Here is a 16,705-nt window from a genome sequence, read left to right on the forward strand (position 1 = left end):
CACAAAATTTAACGAAACGGATTACAAATAGTAAAAAATACGCACACTTTAGCAACTACAGTTGTGCACTCTGCTCTTCACCCGCGCGCTGTCCACTCTCTCTCTCTCTCTTTCTCTTTACCGCTCTTTGCGTTGAAAAGCAAATAATAGTTATTAGGTTTAAATTCGCCGTCGGCTTTGCTTTTGACTTTTCAACACTTGTTCGCACTTCTTTTGTTTTGCCTTATGCCATTTTCATTTTATTATCGTATCTGTCGCGCACTCTTGTCTTTTCGCTCTCTCGGAGCTTTAATTGAAATGATTTTGACGATTGCACGTCTGCAATTGCAATCGCCCCAACCCCGCTTCCTCCCTTGCGCCAACTGCACTGACAGAAACAACAACAAGCACTCTAAGCTCTTCATTTAATTAAACGCCTGGCGCCGTGTCGGCTTAATGGATTTTTTAGCTTACAGCAACAAAAAGCATATTCGACACTCAAAATCGATTTCACACCTGCCCCTCCCCCCTATAGCCCCTCCTTACAATAGCTGCACTGCTCAAAAAATGCTCCCAGGCAATTTGCCAAAAAAAAGTGCTTCATATAATTTTAGTACTGCGTTTTATTGGCAAAATGAATTCCAAACATTTTAACTATATTACTTGCATTTCGCATAGTTTTCGAGTTCGTTGCACTGCAATTTTGTAGACCTTGGATAGGGAATTGTAAAAATGCTCTAGAAAAGTAAATTTGCAATTTAAAATTGGAAAACTACTCTTAGATTTTTAGTAATTGTATTTAAGCAACTAAAACTGAACAAATACAATGAGCAACAGATATATAGATCTTAGCTGTTAAAAGCTAAATCTTAGCTGTTACTTATAGTAGTTCGAAAAAAAATTATATAAATTAAATTTTAAAAAATTACGTAAACTGAAAGATTTTACATTTAATCTATGTTATAATAGTATGCTATAGAATGTTATTTATGATTTTAACTAAAAAGTTTCTTATATTCAGTGAAAGTTTCACAAGCAGCTCTTTTCTCCAACCATGTCGGATCCTAAAACAAACGAATATCCAAAGTTAACAAACCCTTTCGTCTTTGTTTTGAGGCATTTTTTCTGATATCTATGTACATATGTATCTTTTAAGTGGACACATTGGCTTATCCGGACAAAAACGCTGAAAATAAAGCTTTCCGCTTAAGAAAGCTTTCCGCGTAAGAAAGCTTTCACTGTAAATATTAAAAACGTGTGTTTTTTAAGCACCTTAAATCACATACAATATTTACATATTGCCCGGCCTTGTCCGTGGAACATTTTGTGCTAAAAATATTAGATATTACCTGTTCACCAAGAACCCGCCCGTGGAAAATTGAAAACTACCCATCTTGATCTCCACTTCTATTTAATAATATGTTTTAGGTACCAAGTGTTGGATTTAACGGTTGCTGCCCATGTTAGTCTTTCGGTAAGGATCTTGAAGCTTTAGGATAAATTTTCGTTAATAAAACCTTTGACCCGCATGTGCCACCCAAGAGCGTATCAAATAAATTCTCACAAAGATATTTGAAAATAAGTTTGAGGAGGATAATAAACAAAATGGCCGCCAAATTTCCACAGTTGCGGATAGAATTTTCAAAATGCTATAACACGTATTCATCAAGTTCTTATGAATTTTCCACCGAGAAAGCTCGAATTCTGCGAAAAGTGAGCTTCATCTCTAACACATTCACATATACATACTTTATATGTACATATAAGTTTATATATGTATATATCGATAACAAATTTGTATCGTAAAGCAAAGTGTGTGAGAAACCCTTGCATAGAAGAAGAGTATGCAAATCAAACCCTATTTCGCACACACTCACACGCATATTATTTTTCGATTATTATTATTTTTTTTGTTGAGTTAATATTTGCCTTTGGAATTTCAAACAATCTCTTTTGTATATTTATTTTTAGTGGAACAGCGTCAGCATTGAAATTTAATTAGCGACAGGCGAGTGAGCCAGCTACAACAACAACAACGACAGCAACAACAAAAACAACAACAGCAATGACAGCACAAACACACGCCTACACACAATAGAACACAAAAAGGGCCTGCGAAATAAAAGTAAACACAAAGACAAAAAAGGAAATAAACCAAAATAAATCATGTGAGCAAAAGAAGAGGAAGGAGCCACAAAATGTGTTCAGCTTTCGCATGACGACAGCAAAAAGCAGCCGCAGCAGGAGCAGCGGCAGCGGCAGCGTTAGAGCCAACAAATGGTAAACAGCAGCACGAACAATGAAAGTGCACCAGAGACGTTATCAGCCCCACTCCATCAACCCAACTGCCGCTGCTGCAACTGGCATGTGAGTGTGTGTGCGTGTGTGTGCCTGTGCGAGCGAGCGAGCAAACAAAAATGGCGCATGACATGCGCACTGAGCGAGCGGCCAACTTGAACTTGAAAATGTTTTTATTGTTGCGCTTGTCCGAAGGCTGTGTTCCATTTAACTTGACGCGACAGCGACGCCAGCAGCACAGCGATGCCGGCAACCAAAGTGTGGAGCGCAGAGCGTATACGAATTCAACAGAGAGAGGGAGAGAGCGAAAGAGAGCAGCGAGGGCGTAAGCAAGAGCGAGCTGCTAGGCTAAGCTTTGGGACTGCTTGCTAGCAGCAGGTATGTATGTTTGTATGTATGTCTGTTTGTGTTGTGCATGTGTTGTGAGAGGTAAATAAGCCAATATGAAAAGAAAAATAAAAACAAACAAGCATGCGAGAGCAGGCGAAAGCTTTTTGCATAGCTTTTGCGTGGGTGACTTAAGGCAGCGCAGTTGCGTCGCTGCCGACGTCTGCCAACTGTTTGCTTTTGTTGTATGCCCAAAGCCAGCTGCCCGACACTTTCTCTTTCGCTGCGTACATCAATGTGTATGTGTGTGTGTATGTATTTGTGTGTGTAAATAATGCTGTTGCATATTTACTGGGATACGATGACGCGCACCTGTGCGAACACAACTGCAGCCGACAGGATGCTGCTGCTTCTTCTTCTACACGCTAGCTTCCCAGCTGCCAGCCAGGCGCAAAGTTTTTCAGTGTAGAGCGCACTCCCGGCGAGGTCAGGCAGCTTCTAACAGAGCAGCATTGCTATACTTGTAATAGAAAAAAAAACACATTTCATATATATGTATGTATGTGTCAGGTTGCCATATAAGTGCGCGTTGCCCGAAAAAAGGAAACAATATCAAAATATAATCAGGTGTGGAAAATTGATTAGTTGCTTAAAATACAAGTGTGTGTGTGTGTAAAAGTTTATGTACTGTGTCATGTGACGCAAATTGTTATTTTCATTCTCGACCAACATATGGACATTAAATTTTAAGGAATATATGTAGTGCACACAAACCACACACACACACAGACACACAATTGCCTTATTACAATGCGCCTTGGCATATGCAACATATTTGTTGTCTTGTGTTTATTACGCTTTTGACCTTTTCACACACACACACACTCTCACAGAACAAGATGCGTAAGCAGCGTTGAGTTATTTTCATATGCATATATATATATATATATATATATATGTTTACAGTTAAATAGCTGCATGTGTATGCCATATATAGGCATTTATCGATGCGACTTTGTCTGAGGGCAGCTGGCAAATTGTAGAGCATTAAAAATAAATATGGAAAAGAACTTTCAGCCAAAGCAAACTCAATAAATGATTTGGAAATATGTTGAAAATTCAAACAAATTTACAGTAAAAGCTCTCGCAGATGTTCGCTTTGTAAATGTGAGTGAGGTTAGGTTCGATTAACAAATAGAAGAAAAAAATACAAAAATAAGTTTCTAAAAACCTTACTATTTGGAATGGAAAGTATTACAAATTTGGGATTGTTTCAATATCTCTTGCCGCCATTTTGTTTTTATATCCTATTTCCGTATATTTCAGACCGCTAAAAAGTTATTTGTACGCTTGTGTCCGCTAACGCTCAAAATATCCTTCTCCCAATAGAGTTTATATTTCGCAAATAAAAAAAGTTGCCCTGCTAAAGGATATGTCCGTCACAGGCTGCTGTCCTTAAGCTACGTTTTTACTGTACAAATTGGGCATATTATAAATATAAATATGCGTCAATCGATGTGACTTAGCTCAAGGGCAGCTGGCAAATTGTAGAGCTGAGAGATTTAAAATAGATTTGATAAATAAATCCATAAATAGTATAGATTATCATATAAATATAAATAAAAGTAACATTAAACAGCTTGAATAATAATATTGCATATATGTAAAACAAACATTTACCAAGGTCAAGAAATCTGAGTATGTGTTAGTGTGAAAAATTACGATAAATTATTAAATTTATTTACAACAAATGATATATAAACACATACATATAATTGAATTGTCTCTGCTAAAACCATAATATATTTCTCTGAGCTTTTAAAAAAGAGTGTATAAAATGCATTGTAAAATACAAATTTCTCCAAACACCTAGTGAAAAATTCCATGCGAAACGAGTGAGAAAGTGTGTTCACAAAAACAACAGTAACAACAACAAGAACAACGACGGCGAATGCAGCAGCAGAAGCGAGCAAGAGCAGTAGCTGCGTGCTGGGTTTGTGTCCGTGCTAAGCTTTCGCTGAAAAGCTTTTTCAGTGCAATTGCCGCTGGGATACACCCTGTGCTCGCTTTGAATTGTGCAAGCAAGTGAACACAGCTGGTGGTATCCAGTGGCCGTTGGCAGCCAATGCAACAACAGCAGCAACAACAACAACTGCAACTGCAAAAACAACAACTGCAACAACGCCAGCCAGCCACAGGGTGAGTAGTGTTCAAATTCTTGGGTTTTATTTGCAAGTTCAAATTGTTAACTTGTTTTCTTTTTAAGTTAGATTTTCTTTTATTTTTTGTATTTTAATTAACTTTGTTTAAAGTTCATTTACCATACTAAATATTTCTTAGCCATAAGCTTTGTTTAACAAATTATCATTTATTTACCCTCGAAAAAAAGTAAAAATTAAAATAAAATAAAATCAACTTTTGCCCAAATTCAATCATTGAGCAAGATTTGTGCAAATAATTTTAAGTAAGCAACAGCAAAGAAAATCAGTGAAAAAATTCACAAATTACAACAAAAATTGCATATAATTATATTCAGCATTTAATTGTTATTACACATCTCTCTTCAATTGAACATTAGTATTTTCTATATCGATTTTAGTTCTGTTTCAATTGCCAATTTTTAAAAGTAACAATCAACACATCAAAACCAATGTTCCACGCACTCATTCAGACTTGTTGGCCGGCGGGAGGGGGGCGCCATTATGAAGGGGCAAGTTGCAAACGAATTGCGCTTGAATGCGCCGAGCTTACCTGAGAAACGCTCTGAAAAATTTTGATTAACATTTAATTATGCCAGTCAGCAGAAGACAGAAAACAGTCCGTAGTATTAAAGTGGGGGAAATTTTGTTGCTGTGCTGCGCTGTCTACCCATTGAAAATGCATTTGTTAAACGGGCTACATCGTCTTGTGCCTTTTTATGTAACATACCATAAAGAAAACCATTTAACATATAAGTATTGAGTAATATCGATTAGCTATGTATATGTAAAATTTGATTATATGTTCTCGTATAACCATTTTGCGTAACTTTCCACTTTACTCGAAACCGATAAATATCGCTTTTTAGCTTGGCTTCTTTGTGCATATCTCGATTACTATACACGTCATAAATATGTTTCCTTTTGAATATCTCTCAAGAAAATTTAAGAAACATTTTTATGTTAACATAATTAAATGCTTTCGATAAATATTGATTTTTAGCTTGGCCTTTTTGAGGAGTCTCGATAACTGCACACTTTTAAAAGAAGAATCAAATGCTATCTATAAATCGATAAATATCGATTTTTAGTTTGGCTTTTTTTAAGGCACATTTCTTTTGAATATCAGCTATTTTTAAGCCCCGAAATTTAGATTTCGATCGGAGTACATAAGTAAAAAAAAGTAATTCTCTCGATGATAATTAATTAAATGCAGCTCAGGGCTGGCTACAGGGTATCTGATTGTGCGCACTCGCTGCTAAAACAGTTTCTAGTTGTTTATTTTTGAAGTTGGCCAAAACAATTAAAAGAGATTTTCAGGCTGCAATTCGAATTGGTTTGAAGAAAATCGCGTGCACACAAATTTTCTATTTTCGTTTCGCTTTTTCGGCTTTTTGGCTCATTGACAGAAGGCGAAGGAGGGAGGGTGAGGAAAGAGGTGTGTGTGTGTGTGTGTGTGTGGGTTGGATGTATTTTCTAATTTGTAGCTGGTGCAGCAAAGGCTGGCAAAAGCGTTGACATTATTTCGACATTTATTTGCATTTAGCTGCATTTTGTCACTTTTGCATTTCAAATGACCCTCAATTATCCTTTGTTGACTGACTTTGGGCTGTCTCTTGTTGCTGTCTCTTGTTGCTGTTGTTGCCAAGAGGTCAAGGAAAGTGAAATTGATTTTTCTCTGCCTTGGCCCACAACACATGCTGACCCTTATTTATATATATATATATAGAATTTATATCATTTGTCTGACGCTTATGTAATAAATAGTCTTACAGAGACTCACCTGATTCTTTATATGGCATATATATATTTAGCTTATATCATTTTTACCACCCAGTTGTGTACGCTGTCAATTCGTCAAAGTTCAAGCCATAAAATGACCTCATGTCCAGTTTATTTTTTATATTTTGATGAAATCAGCTGCGGCTTGACAAATTGCAATGTTTTATAATTAAAAGTAACGAAATGCTTGCATAGTTACGCAATTGTGACGCAGATAATTTAGAGAACAAGTTGTAGAAATCTATTTCTTTATTTATCTATAAATATTTCTATTTCTATATCTATAACTATATCTGTATCTGTTCTATATCTATATCTATAACTATAACTATATCTCGTCTATATCTTTACCTATATCTACGAATCTTATGCAATACTTCGCATTGAAACCAGTTTTGAGATATAGACACAGTTCGATTTCCCTTTTAAATCCATCGTAGCACTTGCAGCTCTCTTTCTCTTGCTCTCTTTGAATCAAATTGTAGTTCTCAGCTCCTCTTTGTGACGCATTCTTAAACTTTGCACTGACAGCGCGTGCTTGTACAGCTTTTGCATTGGCCATTGATTAATTAATATATATAAATATATTTATTACTAAATCTGTATTTGCTAAGCTATTGATTTCGAAGTATTCCTTTGATTTATTAATACGAAAATGAAAAAGTAGCGCAACTTTTTTCTGTTTTTAGAAATAAATACAAATAGAACTTGTTATTAACAATTGCTTTTAAGTGAAAAAAAAATGGCAATAATAGAAATTAAAACTCATATTTCTTGTTAAACATGAACGACTTTCCTATATCAATGACTAATGAATTGATCCATTTATTACTCAATGTTCTAATATGATGTTCGTTTTTTAGAAGATTATTTATTTTTGACCTAGGTTACACTAGTTTGTACTTGATTTTCTATTAGGCAATAAAATAAAAGTTACGATCTATTGGTAATTTCTTCTTAACTTTTGTTTTATAATTTTTTATTTGTGAACTTATAGATAGATAGGTTTTAGGAAAACAGGAAACCAAAGCCAATATATCTGAGTTAATGTCACAAAAAAAAAAATAAGAATCGCATACAAAATATATTTCGTTATGTTCTGTCCATATGGAGATTATTCAAAGCGTCTTAAAAGAAAAACATATTGTATATTTTTCTAAGATGTTGAATGAAAAAAACTTTTGAGATATGATGAAAAACCTACACCATGAATTAAACTCATGCTTAAACTCTTTTCTAACATAATTTTTTTTATTATTTTTTTCCTGTTAATTTATTTTGTTTAAAGCTCAGGTAACTCTTGAAACAATTTTTTTTTTTATAAAGCAATACGCGTTTGTAAATCTTGAAGAGGTAAACCTCAAATTCCGATAACTCATATATTTTTTGTGTCATGACCAATCAAAAAGATTATTGAAAGGCTGGGGATAAGACATATACATAGCATTAGATAAGACATGTATAAGTTTGCAGTTTCTCTTTGCGTTTCCTACCTAACAATATATATTCCATTAACTTTGCAAACATGCCACAAAATCTCACATGAAATATACTACTCAAGCTATTTTCCCTATATACTATTTTATATATATGTATATTACACTCTCCTCTCCATGTGTAGGTAGTTAAACGCAACTCTAAATAATGACACGGAATGGTTTTAGTCATGCACGACAAGATTAACAGCGATAGCGACTGGCCTCACAATACGTATATATAGTATATATAGTATATAAAGTATATATATACATATGTATATATATATACATTCATAAATGCACACATATAAAACTTAATTTTCAATTTAAGTTGACCTTAGAACAAAATTTGATCGATAATTTCGCATAATTGCGGAATGTGCGCAAACACACACTCACACACACAGGGTGACTCTAACAAAAGTGTGACACATGATAAGCCGCCTTCACTCTCGCACACACAGAAAGGTAAATCACCTTGAACATTAACGCCCGATGCAAAATGCAACTGACATGAGAAATTTGTGTGCGAGTGATGCGGCGCAGTCATGTGCAAGCGAGACAGCGCTACATATCTATGTAGAGGGCGTAAAGCCAGTGGACGGCGACAGCGACAGCAGCGGCAACGGCGACGGCGGCGTCAACTCAAACGTGAGAGACAGCTTGTTATACATTGTAGTTTTGTGTGGCATGAGCGCAGCCCCCGGACTACATTTGCGTCATGCGACGACAGCAAAAACTACAAGTTGTTAAAAAAAAAAACAAAAACTTAGTTAAAGCAACAATAAATTCCACTGCAGGCGGCAGAACTGCAAAGCGAAAGCTTCAGTAGCGCTGCTTCCTGCTGTTTATGCGTGTGTGTGCGTGTGGGCGCCAAGGCAAAAGCTTTGCCACCTAGCAGCTTTACGCTCTCTCTCCGTCTCTCTCTCTTTTTTGAACTCTGCTCAGTTAGCTTTTGTGTGCGAGCGTTGAGCAGCTGACAGTTGCGCTTCAGCATTAGAGCAGCGCAGTTTACAGTTTACTTTACGCCGAACGAAATGAAAAGTTTGCGAGCCTGAGTCTCAGTGTACTTATTTGGGTGTGTGTGTGTGTGTGTGTTGGGGTGTTGGGCTGCTGTTGTGTGGTACCTCCTTGCTGCAGTTGCTACTGCAGCGAGAGAGCCGAGGCTCGTACAGAAATAAATGCCACAGTGCAGCGCACGGCCCAGCGTTTAGTATATTTCACCTTTGCGCGTCTTTGGGGCTGCCAGCGCGCCAACTCACTCCACTCGCTGCACATACACACATACACAAGAACACGTATATTTGTACATTTGCTGCAAGTTTCATTCACGCCGCGTGGCCATCGAAATTTTGTCGTCGCAGTCGGCTCGCGTCGCGTCGCGTTGCGTTGCGTTCACAAAGAAATTGGCCTAAAATTGTAACAGTTTTGTTTTACTACAACAAGAACAACACAAACAACGACAAACATAACGGCAACAACAGCAGCAGCAACAACAACAACAACAACAATTGCCTTTGCATTCGCTGTCGCAGCCGCAGCTGCAGTTGACGTCGACAGCGCTTGCGGCGCTGCCCGTTGGCTGCCAGCTGCTGTCTGCTTTCAGCTGCAACGGCCAAAGTCGCCAGTCGTCAGTTTTAATTTCCACATCGAGTTAACAACATCACGAGGCGGTTGCGAGGAGCGGCTCTGCTGCTGTTGGGCAGTTGGCATAATCGGACTTTGTGGATTTTGTGGAATTTGGATTAGGCGAGCAGCGGTCGTTGCAACGTATTGTTTTCTGTTATAACCAAAACAGCTGTTTAACTTACCATGTGTGCCAGTCTGTGTCTGTTTAAGTGTGTTGGTGTGTGTGTATATATTGCATAAACTGTTTGATATGCACACGTAACGCTGTGCAGCACATCTGCCCACAAATTCATTTTCATTTTGATTTCGAACTCGAATTTGCATTTCGCCTGCATTTGCAGCAACATTATTATGCAATAATAAAATAAAACAAAGCGAATGCCATGTGAAACAGTTGCAATGCACATCAATTACTTGGCATGCCGTTAGAGTCGAGCTTAAAGCTCCTTGACTGTATGTGCGTGTGGGCTGAAAACAATCAGCGGCTCATCCACGACAATTCACGCTCCCACGCTCGCAAACACTCACGCCCTGCCCCCACCCCCCCTTCGATCCCTTCCGCCTTCACTCACACTCTCTCTTTCTCTTTCTGTTAAACTCTTTCGTTCAGTTTAATTTTAGCCTAGCCTGCAGTTTGCTTGTTTGTAATTGCAACCTACTTTTCGCCACTTCTTTTCTATTCTTGTACTTTTTTATTTGCGTTATATAATGCATAAAGCCTTACGTTATCCTTTCCGTTTTGGAAAATTGCATTTGCAGCATCGAAAATCTCAATTAAAGCGTCCCTTTAATAAGCGGCAAACTACAAACGAATTTCATGCGCTGGCAATTAAACAAGTCGCGCACAAACACCGACACACACAGCGTATGCGCAATTTCACAGATTTTTTCGCTGCACACACACACACACACACACACATGTACACACTCACTGCATAACGTAACCACTTGACCTTGCACACATGCAACTTGTATTACACAGACACACACGCATACATACCAGCACATTTTATTGGCTTATATAGCTATCTATTTGTGTACACACACGCACACACACTATTACCTGTTTCGTTTTTGTTGCTGCATTTAAAGAATTTTGCAATATTTCTCGTGTGTAAAAATAAACAAATGGCATATGGTGCCTATATACACACACACACACACAGCTGTTTGTGTGTGTGTGGGGGCGTTGCAAGGCTCGTTATGAGGTCGATTTCGTGAGTGTGTGAAAAGATGACTGAAAAATGCATTTGACACAGAAAGATAGCAAAAAAAAGAGAAAAAAATTCCTACAAGCGTTTCAGTTAGGAACACATTTGCTTAGCTTTGGGCCTTCCCACTTAAAACTCAAGCTTAAGCTTTAATTAATTGCCGTTTTAAACTTGTAAAATTCCCTCGCTCAATGTGATTCACAATTTTGTGAGGGCCACACACAAACCAAAAAAAAAAACCCAGGGTATCAACTGACTATATCATGTTTTACTGTAATACAAAACCGATTATTCGCTCAATTAGCGCACAACAGTGCAAATTTTTGTATATAGCTTCTTTTTTTTCTGCAGTTGCAAAAGCTTTTAAAAACCGGTTGGCAGCTTTTTTATTTAAGTTTTTAAATAGCAAAAGCAATTAATCATAAACTTTTTTGTAAAAACAAATCAAATAAATTACTCTTGATGGCCGCAAGTGCAAAATACACAAGTTCAAATCAAATTCCAAGTATTGCAAAATTTCCCGCATCTTTTTTAAAGCAAGCTTGTTTGGCGATTAACATAAAGTTGATAAAGCATTTCAAATTTTATGAGAATATACGTCAAATTTAAAATGTTGTATTGATTCTTTCTCTTATATTTCTATGCATCAAGAAAGCAGCTTTATATAGAAATGAAATAAAGGTAAATCGCAAACATTTACATTTTTGTTAATTTATTTTTTTATTAGTTGGTATCTGCTCTTATGACACATTTTCTTCGTTCAGTAGTCACTCGCAAGTCAAAACATCTTAGTGCAAGAACAAATTTAAATAAGTTTCTAAAAAACTTTAATATAAATTATGAAAAGTAATAAACTATATTAAATGTCATTTAATATTTGTTATTAAATTGTATTCGTAAATTTTAAGGTAGAAAATCTTGGAACATCAAATGAAAGCTACAAAAAGTTTGAACAATTCGCGTGTTTCAATTCCAATTCCTCTTCTTAAAAAACAACTAATTGGCATTTTTTATGAAGCTTTTAGCGAGCTGCCACTGTATTTGGCTTACAAATTGTTTTGTATTTATTTGCCTAACTAATTTGCTGTTGGAATTTGTACCTCGCACAAGTCGAACAACTGGTCTCTCATATCAGCAGACGCGTCAACAACCTAAACAGCTATCTATCTGTATGTCTGTCTCCCTGTCTCGCTGTCTGCCTGTTCTCTCTGTTTGTCTGGAGACAAGCGTTACGTATCTGAAAAGAAAAAAAAAACAAAAAAAGTACCTCAAATGACATCATCAAGTTGTCTGCGACGCGTCGCTGCTTCTCATTCAGTCATTTGTCTATAAAATATACTTTGTAAAAAGATACTTTGCGCTTCACGCACATTTTCAAGCTACTTAAACAGCTGGCCGGAGTGTATTAAAAGAGATGTAGATATCGTTGAGCTATGAGGTATGAAAACAACAATGAAAACTTTCCGTAGATATCTCTTTTTGTTGCTGATAGGTCATAGTCAGAGATGGCAGGATCGAAATACTAAGTCATATAGTTCTCATGGGAAAGATCGTGTGATAAAACAGAGTTTACGAGTTAAAAACTATTTTTTCTCAACTAAACTCTCAACTCAATCAAACCCAAAACAGTTACGAGCTCTACTAAACATCTCATATTCATAACATCCTTTCAATATCGAACGACTGTATGTACTGCTTATCTACTGCTATATCTACTACTATATCTGCTACTTTATCTAAAAAATCTGTTAGGGCATTTTCCTTTCGGCTAACTTTCAGCTAGCTTTTCCTGTTCTTGTATTTCTTTTGTATTCTTTTTTTTTTAGCAAATCAACAAAATGCGCTGATAAGTCAGGCGTCTGGACTAACAGCAGCCTTTTTATTTCATATTTTTTTTATTTTTTTTTTGCTGTGCATGAATCACGTGTTACCAGATAAGCAGCGCGAAATACTTTGAATTCAATATATATATATATATATATATAAGCAAAGCATTTATAGCTGCTCTGCCACATCTACATCTACTCTATATAGTATATATATTATATAGTATATATTGCCGTAGCATTTTGTGTATATTTCATGCTCTGCTGGCCGGGGCCGACCTTCAGAGCAGCCGACAAGGTCGCCCCATACCCAGTTTTCAGGCCAATTGCTACAGCTTTCAGTTCACTTCCAAATGCTGTTATCCGTCTAGAAACAAAAAAGCAGAAGAAAGAGCAACACCCAAATTAGGTCAGTGTTATGACCCAGTTTTCAGTGGGACCACAAGGCCCACGGCCCACTCACAAACAGCTGTGCCTAGAACAAAAAAAAAATTCCTTTGGCAATTTGTTAGCAAAATTTTGCAAGGATTTTGCTCAACTATTGATTTTATCGGCTTGCCAACTGCATAACTTGGGCAGAGTATCTAACAGATGCATAGCGTATCGCTGTCTATATATACATAAGTATGTATCTTTGCATCTATATACTTGCATATACACACATGTCTATCTAGTATCTGCTGCTGCTGCTGCAGTTCGTGCCGCAAGGCTGCGCACGCTGTGAGCTTAGCCAAGTAGCCAAAAATAAAAATTCAGTTTGGCTCGTCGCCAAAATGCACTCTGCATTGCACATTGGCAAATAACAAGAAAAAAAGGGTTGCAATACATACAGTAAAAGCTCTCACTCACGAACAGCTGCCTTGAGCATAGCTTTCCTTAATTGTTCCACTTTGTCAACATTTCTTATGCAAAGAAAATTGTGCCTAAATAAAGTAGATACATTATTTGGAATCTGAATCATTTTTTAAACTATTTTCCTAGTACGTTCGCTAGACTGACCCCGCACTGTGTTATACATATGTATATATAAAAAAAAGTTGAGAACGAAATGTCGGCCCAAAATGAAGTCAAAGCGTCGCTAAAAATACGTCCAAAATGCAAATTGACAATGAGAACGAGAATGAAACGCTGCAAAAGTTCATCAATTTATAGACTAACACACACCCGCACACATACACCCTCTCACACACTCAGAGAAGAGAGAAGGCGTGCCTGTCCCGCCCCCACACATTGGCAAGCTCCTCGCACTGCACTTGCAAAATCAATGAGCACTTTTGTGTCATTTCGCTTTTCACTTTATTACATCACACACAAAACACGAAACACTATAAATCGAGGCCCAGCAATTTGGGTCAGCTGCAATGTTACCCAACCGACCTGCCAAGAATCGGTATCTATAAAGCATTATATATCGTATATATATGTATATATGTATATACATATAGTCTACTTCTGTGCCTTGCCAACTTGGCCAACTGCGGCAACTTTAACTAGTTCACATTGTTCCCTTGCTCTCCGCTCTGTCTAAAAAGACAGTTGCCTTTGTGTGTGCACAACAAACGAATTAGACATTAAACAAATGGCTTTATAACCGTGTCATATGTGTGTGCCTGTGTGTGTAGGTGTGTGTTTGTGACTGTCTGTGTTCTTGTTGGTTTCATAACAACTGCCAAGCTGGAATTTTCAATTACTCAGCTGAAGCTTCACACTTTGTGTCTTAATGCGAATAAATGTCGAGCAAAAAGCTGTAATTCAACACCTTTGCATCGAAATTATTATAAATATCTTGGACTAGCCCTTACGCGCTTGCTTCTTTAACTTACTTCGATCGGTCTTTGAGTCATTTCCTTATGGGTTTTATTAACTTGCACTCTTTAAACTTTCTTTATAATATCATTTGATTTTTATATTTCTGTAGGCATATCTCTGTCCCTGCCGCTCTTTCTCTCTCTCAAGATCAGTTAGTTTTTCAATTCTTCTTTGTTTTATTTTCTTAAACTTTTTGGCAGCTGTTCATGTGTTTACTCTACCAAAAAACATACATTGTCCTAAATTAGCACAGCTCTAGTCTTACTTTTTCGCTTTTAAGTAAAATTGTTTGGCATTTTTGAATTTGTTTTGTTTTTGATTTCCCTAAATGTTTTACTGGCTCCTACCCTTTTTTTTACGCACTTTTAGTGGCTATCACTTTCCGTTAGTTACACCCTCTAGACCAGTTCATATTTTAAATGCTGGCACTTCCTTAAACGTTTTACTCGCTCCTTATCTTGGTTACACACTCGAGAGCTTTTGATATTTGAATTGCATTCTTAGGACTTATTTTGTTATAAATTAGCTCTCCCGAGCCTAAACTTGTAGGTCGCTTTTTTGTGTTTGCATTTCCTTAAACGTTTTACTGGCTGCGCGTAACAGAAATAGCATTTATAGAACATTCCCACAAGTTTACCTTTTCTTCTTTAATTTTATTGTGAAGTGCTCCCTAACTTATATATATAGATGTATGTATGTATATAGATTTGTAGTCTTTTACTCTGCCACACAAAATATGCATTTTAATTAAAAACGTTTGAACTCTTGATAATCTTCACGCTTTCTCTGCCTCTTTTTGCTCGCTCTCTTGCCTTATTTCTTGCTCCGTTTTTATATATACGTTCACGAATATCACAATCTCATATTCAACAATACGCTTTGCTGTTTTCTCGCCTGGCCGCACAAATCTTCGAGCCTATCACGCATTTGCCGCATGACTCAATTGTTTGTTGTTGCTTTCTCGAATACAACAATAAATTCGCGTGGTATTTAAAATTAGCCGAAATGCCCAAGAAAAGCGAGAGAGAGAGAGAGAGAGAAGGAGAAATAGCTCAAATATGTGCCGCAGGGCGCTCGACAGATAATTTTTCCACACAAGCAAAGAAAATATTGTTAAAAAACCCAATTGGAATTCGTGGCTATTAAAAAAAAACATAAGAAATCCAGTTGGTTGCCAGGCGCGCATTTCACAATCGAATCGCAGTTATACACCAGAAATCTAGAGTTTGTCTAGTCAGCTATGTATGTTGACACATTTCTTAGCGGCCGCACAGTAGCCACTCGTTGGCGTGCACCGAAAATTTGTATGCGCTACTTTTGCTACGTTGCCAGAAACAACGAATTTAAGCTTTACTTGTTTTTCATACTAAAAGTAAGCACTCGATTAGAGGTTTTAGCCATTTGTTAGTCCGAAATGTTGTTCGCTCTAACGAGCATTTACTGTACTGACACACATATCTGATTATGCGACGTGCTAATTGGCAGCCATTTGGCCACCAATTTTTCGTTGTCAAACAGTAAATTAATTTAAGCAGCTTTATAAAGCTGCCTTTTGGCATTTAGGTACTTGCAACTCTTTTGGCCAACTTCCGCTGAACAACAAAAAATACATATATATATATCTGTATATATTGTACAAAAACTATAAAAGCTGGCAACGCTTCGGGCTCGAACTTTTTTACGACACATTGGCAGGGCAGGTTTTCTGTGTCGGCGTTTATGACCCAGATAAAAGCTAAGCAGCGTGTTGGTCAACAACTACACACAACACACACACACATTGCACACACACTACACACTGAGAACTGTTAATGAAAAGCGCTCAGCATTTACCTAATGAAATTATAACCAAGTTACTAAGTGGCCTGAGAGGTGGGCAGGGAGGTGAGGGTTGGGACGGTCCCTTCTCAAGATTTGTATACCCTGTTCATCAAATATTCTGGCTATATACGTCTCTCTACACATACACTCAGCGAAAAACGCTAGAACTTTGTATACAAAACAAGTACAAGATCTTAAAATGTCTTAAACTTTAAAGCAAAACTCTTAATTTCTAAGTACAAAACACATATATTAATATATTTGTAGGCCAAAAGATTGTATAATAACAATCTAGGTACATTTTGGAAGATAATTTTTGCTTAATTTTAGCAGATGAATTCTGGCAA

The 16,705-nt window shown here is 37.0% G+C and overlaps 1 long non-coding RNA gene across 3 annotated transcripts in view; it reads left to right on the forward strand.

The window, feature by feature from the left end:
- LOC135438638 (uncharacterized) overlaps window positions 1-16,705 on the forward strand; it is a 29,699-nt gene that overhangs the window by 7,702 nt on the left and 5,292 nt on the right. The window contains exons 3-4 of one of the 3 annotated variants that reach the window (XR_010437913.1): window positions 1,951-2,655; window positions 3,931-4,366. This is a non-coding gene — a long non-coding RNA (uncharacterized LOC135438638). Of the gene's footprint in view, window positions 1-1,950; window positions 4,367-16,705 lie in introns of those variants that run through there. The other 2 variants (XR_010437911.1, XR_010437912.1) reach the window with 2 other exon arrangements.

Source organism: Drosophila montana, unplaced genomic scaffold (assembly GCF_035044405.1).
Source record: "Drosophila montana isolate Dmon_TW-CO22-7 unplaced genomic scaffold, ASM3504440v1 contig_3848_1, whole genome shotgun sequence".
Classification (NCBI taxonomy): Eukaryota; Metazoa; Arthropoda; class Insecta; order Diptera; family Drosophilidae; genus Drosophila; species Drosophila montana.